We start from the raw sequence: 6155 nt of genomic DNA, 5'->3' as shown, positions 1-6155 counted from the left end.
TCGCCTAATTTTGTTGGCATTAAATTTTACACGACAATACTTATGCCACTTAGTATCATTTTGTTTTAAACTTTCAATAATCTCATTTAGAGGGACATTATAAACGGTCTGTGTTATCTTGTTGGCATTTCAAACACTTGTCCCAGTCTCTGGGAGCAGTTATTTTTGCTATTGTATGTGTATCTGAAATCATGCAAACGCATTCCTTTATTAGGCATATGCAATATTCTTCCATAACTCTCTCTCTCTCTCTCTATCTCTCTCTCTCTCTCTCTCTCTCTCTCTCTCTCTCTCTCTCTCTCTCTCTCTCTCTCTCTCTCTCTCTCTCTTTCTCTCTCTCTTTCTTTCGTTCTTTCTGTTAAAGACACATCATCAGCAGGCAAAATGTGTGCAGTGCCTTACAGAAGGACACAACAGTACAAATAGAACATTCTCCCATTGTCCCTTTGAGGTAAATAACGTAAAGTAAATAAATTGCAACAATACAGCATCATAGTGGTTGATGATGATGATAATGATGATAATTATAGCAATGTAAGTGGTATGCTGACTCTTTACTGTCATCAAGTTTGACTGAAATAGGTTTTAACTCACGTAAAATGATTATAGCAATATTTTTGGAAAGAAAAGAAAACAGGAGGAGGGGAGAAGGAGCACTGTCCTTTGTCAACACCGGTTATCGGCATTTATTGAGCTGTGTTCTGCTAGTCTGTTTTGTCTACCCCTCCGCTCGTCTTCCCGTCTGCCCGTCCGTTTTAGAGCAATTGATATTATACTTATTAAATCAGATGCAGAAAAAAAATCTCATATTATTATAGAATATTGCTCGATATACGTCCTTTAAAACAAGTGAAATTGGATAATATTTATGATTAAATAATTTGTATGGTTCGTGAATCGAAAGTAAAGGGAAAGGAAAACATCCGCTTCGACGCTAAAAATAGTCACCAATGGGAATCCAAAGGATGACGTAAAACAACCTTTGGTCGGCTTGCCTCGAATGTTTACACAATAAAAATGATAGAAATTATTGTCGTCCATTTCAAAATTTTCTAATTTTAAAAACCTTGTATCTCAACTAATACTGATCTCTCAGAGTGGTTCTATATCATAAATTATAGGGTTTTTCATATTCTACAACATATGTAATTTTCATGCTTTCAACCTTGTTTGCACAATTCAAGGGTTTTTTGGACCTAATTCCCCCTACTATTAGTAAAAAAAATAAATCTAGAATTTCAAGTAAAAGCAAGTAGGAAAATTGTTTTTGTTTTGTTTTTTTGTTTTTAAGGGTTTTACGGCACTTGCAACACATTTAGGTCATATCAGCGCCAGTAAAAAGGAAGAAAATGGGAAAGTACAAAGTTCTAGAATTACAATTAAAGCACCCAAGAAAAAGTAAGACAAAGGGGAATTGAGAACAAATAGGGATCAGATGTAGATGCCAAGAGCATACCACCAATGTACTTAGTTTGAAATCACCTACAAGTCTCATCCAGACACAAGCACAAAATTCAACAGAGGAATACACTCAAATGCTTACATTATACATTAAAAATAACAAACGTAATAATACATAACAGAGAGATGATTTACAAGGAAAAAAATATCATCTCCCAAAACAATAACTATGCATTTGACTGTTTCCCTCCCAGCTAGGACTCAGGCCAGGGCCAGGACAAAACCAATTAATCTCTTTCCAAGACAAAGACAGAAAGCAAGTTGGAAAACAGATATAGGGGATAGAAGACACAGCAAGTACCTCCCTGCCCAATATGGGAGGTCAGGAACCCCACCCAGGAAGTAGGAAAAAGGAAAACAAAGAAGAATTGGTTCAAACAGGAAACAGACGTAGATTCCAAGAGCACAGTATTAGTGTGCTTAGTTTGAGATCACTTACAAGTCTCATCCAGACACCAGCACTCAAATGTTGACAAAATATTTTCAAAACAAAAACTATAACTAACACTTCCATAAGAGAGATGATTTACAAGGAGGAAAAAAATAGATATCATTTTCCAAAATTAATACTATACATTTGACTGTTTCACGCCCCAGCCAAGGACCCCGGCTAGAGCCAGGATAAAACCAAGTAATCTCATTCCAAGACAAAGACAGAAAGCAATTGGAAAACAGATATAGGGGATAGAAGACACAGTAAGTATCTCCCTGCCCACTATGGGAGGTTGGGAACCCCACCCAGGACAGAAGGAAAGAACAAAAACTAACTCTTATGTTCAAAATAACAAATTGACAGCCATCTCACCAGAACAACTAGACATACAACAAAATTCACGCATTCAAAGAAAAAACCGACTCAAAAACACTAAAACACCAATCTACAAACTCAAACATCAAATATTCATTTGCACCCCGCACTATCAAAGACTGGAACACTCTTTCTGAATCGTGCGTGAACACAACAGATTTAGAAATCTTCAAGCGAAGATTATCGAAAACTATTCAACCAAAACACCGACAATGGCTGTCACATTCATCAACTCTCTCAGCCCTCGAATACAAATACCTACTCAGAATTGAGTCGACTTCGAACAACATTCCGATTCAGATACGTCTCAATTGTGAGAAGTGATAAAGTCACAGCAATTTGTCAAGAGCAAACCATATCATACATGAAATATACAGTAAAAAAAACAAACAAACAAACAGAAAAACAGCTTTGAGTTTCCATGGCAACAAGTGTGACTCCATGATAATAATAAATAAATATGGCCTTGATTCAAATGTGACCCTTCATCCAAATGTGGTATTGTGTCTAGTGCAGATCTTTCTACCACTATAAAAAAAAATTCGCAGAATTACGAAATTTTAGCTCCAATAATAACAATAACAATTACAACAACAATAACAATAACAGGGAATGAGATTGTTTTGTTTTTTTGTTTTTAAGGGTTTTACGGCGCTTGCAACACATTTAGGTTATATCAGCGCCAGTAAAAAGGAAGAAATTGGGATAGTAAAAAGTTCTAGAATTACAATTAAAGCACCCAAGAAAAAGTAAGACATAGGGGAACTGGGAACAAATAGGGATCAGATGTAGATTCCAAGAGCATACCACCAATGTACTTAGTTTGAGATCATCTAAAAGTCTCATCCAGACACAAGCACAGGTCCCAACTAAGAGGAATACACTCAAATGTTTACCAATCATATAATATAATATGTAAACTAAACATAACAGAGAGATGATTTACAAGGAAAAAAATATCATCTCCCAAAACAATAACTATGCATTCGACTGTTTCCCTCCCAGCCAGGACTCCGACCAGGGCCAGGAAAAAAACTAAGTAATCTCATTCCAAGACAAAGACAGAAAGCATGTTGGAAAACAGATATAAGGGGATAGAAGACACAGTATGTACCTCCCTGCCCGCTATGGGAGGTCAGGATCCCCACCCAGGGGAATGAGATTAGCGGAAGAGTAGCGTCCCTTGATTGGACGTCACCCATAGTCTGTGACGTCACCGGCGGAAAAGTTATTCGAGAAGCGAGGACGAGAGACGCATGCGCACAACCACCATGACGTTCTCTCTCTAATAACTTTTCCGCTGGTGACGTCACAGACTATGGGTGACGTCCAATCAAGGGACGCTACTCTTCCGCTAATCTCATTCCCTATAAATAAAACAATCATTATTAACGATAATAACATTAACATCGATAAAATAACATCGCCATTCATACCACTACCATTTCCAAGAATACCATCAAAATAACAAACAAACAAACAAACACTAGTCACTAATACTTCATCATCATCACCAAGAACTCCCTTCGTCTCCTCACTCCCAGAATGCAATTGTATTTCACTCAAACTTTTGGCACACACGCGTTTCATCATGAGATGGGTCGGATCTCAAGTTTGTCTTTGCCATTCATGAAAGCACAATAAAATCATATGCTACAGTTACAGCTATGGGCTGATTTTCTACCCAATATTGTTTTTGTTTTTAAGGGATGTACGGCGCTTGCAACACATTTAGGTTATATCAGCGCCAGCAAAAAGGAAGAAAATGGGATAGTAAAAAGTTCTAGAATTACAATTAAAGCACCCAAGAAAAGGTAAGACAAAGGGGAACTGGAAACAAATAGGGATCAGATGTAGATTCCAGGAGCATATCACCAATGTACTTAGTTTGAGATCACCTATAAGTCTCATCCGACACAAGCACAAAATCCATCAAAGAGGAATACATCATCATCATCATCACCATCATCATCATCCTCCCCCTCAACATCATCATCATCCTCTTCCTCCCCCCTCCTCTTCATTCTCCACACTCAAATATGATTTACAAGGGAAAAAATACCATCTCCCAAAACTAACCATACATTTGACTGTCTCCCTCACAGCAAAGGGCATCCAGCCACTGCCTCGACAAAACCAAGTAATCTCATTCCAAGACATAGACAGAAAGCATGTTGGAAAACAGATATAAGAGGGATAGAAGACACAGTAAGTACCTCCCTGCCCACTATGGGAGGTAAGGAACTCCACCCAGCTCAAGTTTGTCTTTGCCACTCATGAAAGCACAATAATATTATATAGTTACAGCTATGGGTTGAATTTCCACCCAAAAAACAGCCAGCTTAAAACTATTATGCACAAAAATTAATATTTGAGCAGCCCTTGGGGAACAGTCCACATGTTACAGGAAGTATATTTTTGAGGTGTGACTAATAAAAATCTTTTTTTTTGACAAGCCAATAAAAATTCTCAATTTCTCAATTATGTAGTTATAATGGTTTGATCATTTCTGAAGCAATATGCGTGCTCAGTGGTACGGTCTTTGCTTCGTACCCGAAAGGTACCAAGTTCGATTACCCGCTGCTGCGCTGCTTGGCCTTGATCAAGTCACCTCGCCCTAGCTCAGATTGCGACTGACGCTTGGGTAATTCCAGTCTTCCCTTGGAATAGGCCCTATGTTTTGTTTGATTTTAAGGGTTTTACGGCGCTTGCAACACATTTAGGTTATATCAGCGCCAGTAAAAAGGAAGAAAATGGGATAGTAAAAAGTTCTAGAATTACAATTGAAGCATTAAAGAGAAAGTAAGACATAGGGAAACTGGGAACAAATAGTTTGTTTGTTTGTTGCTTTAGGTCTCTTCCAACACAATTGAGGTTATATGAGAGACCGCTGAAACAAAAAAACAAGCAATCTAACAAAAAATAGTACAAATGTAAATCAAAATCATAACCTAAAGATATCATAAGCTAAATTATAAATAACCAAGAACAAACAGGCAGAAGATTTACAGAAAAAAAATATCCCCTGTCAAAAATACAATCACAAACCAAAGAAGCAGGATAGGCTAGTAAAGAGAAGAAGAAACGACATCACTATCGGATCGTACACCCATGCGGACATCATAGGTATATGATTCAAGGGTGATGCTCCCATCCAACCACCCGCGGGAACAAATAGGGATCAGATGTAGATGGAACAAATAGGGATCAGATGTAGATTCCAAGAGCATATCACCAATGTACTTAGTTTGAGATCACCTATAAGTCTCATCCGGACACAAGAACAAAATCCAACAAAGAGGAACACACTCAAATGCTTACATTATACATTAAAAAATAACAAATATACTAATACATAACAGAGAGATGATTTACAAGGAAAAAAATATCATCCCCCAAAACAATAACTATGCATTTGACTGTTTCCCTCCCAGCTGTGACTCCGACCAGGGCCATGAAAAAAACAAAGTAATCTCATTCCAAGACAAAGACAGAAAGCATGTTGGAAAACAGATATAAGGGGATAGAAGACACAGTGTGTACCTCCCTGCCTGCTATGGGAGAATAGACCCTAAAGACAAATTTCCCCCACGGGATGAATAAAGGAATTTTATTTTATTTTATTTTATTTATTATTTATCTATTTGTGCAGCTATGTGGTCTTGTGGTATAACTCTCGCCTTCGGACCAGTGGGGTCCAGGGGTTCGAGACCTTCGCTAAGTGGGGAAAAGTTAAGTACTTGGAAGGGAAAGGTTCTTGACTCGCATTCTCTCACCATACTCCAGTGTAAAATGTGTACCTGGTTGTTAACAGTGTTGTCTCTGTCAGGGAAAGAAGAAAAAAAATTTGTCTATCATAGACTTGCAAACCAATCTCAACCATTGG

The sequence above is a fragment of the Berghia stephanieae genome, chromosome 13 (genome assembly GCF_034508935.2).
Source record: "Berghia stephanieae isolate SIO BIC M18660-M18661 chromosome 13, UCSD_Bste_1.3, whole genome shotgun sequence".
Classification (NCBI taxonomy): domain Eukaryota; kingdom Metazoa; phylum Mollusca; class Gastropoda; order Nudibranchia; family Aeolidiidae; genus Berghia; species Berghia stephanieae.
This window is presented reverse-complemented; position numbering follows the sequence as displayed.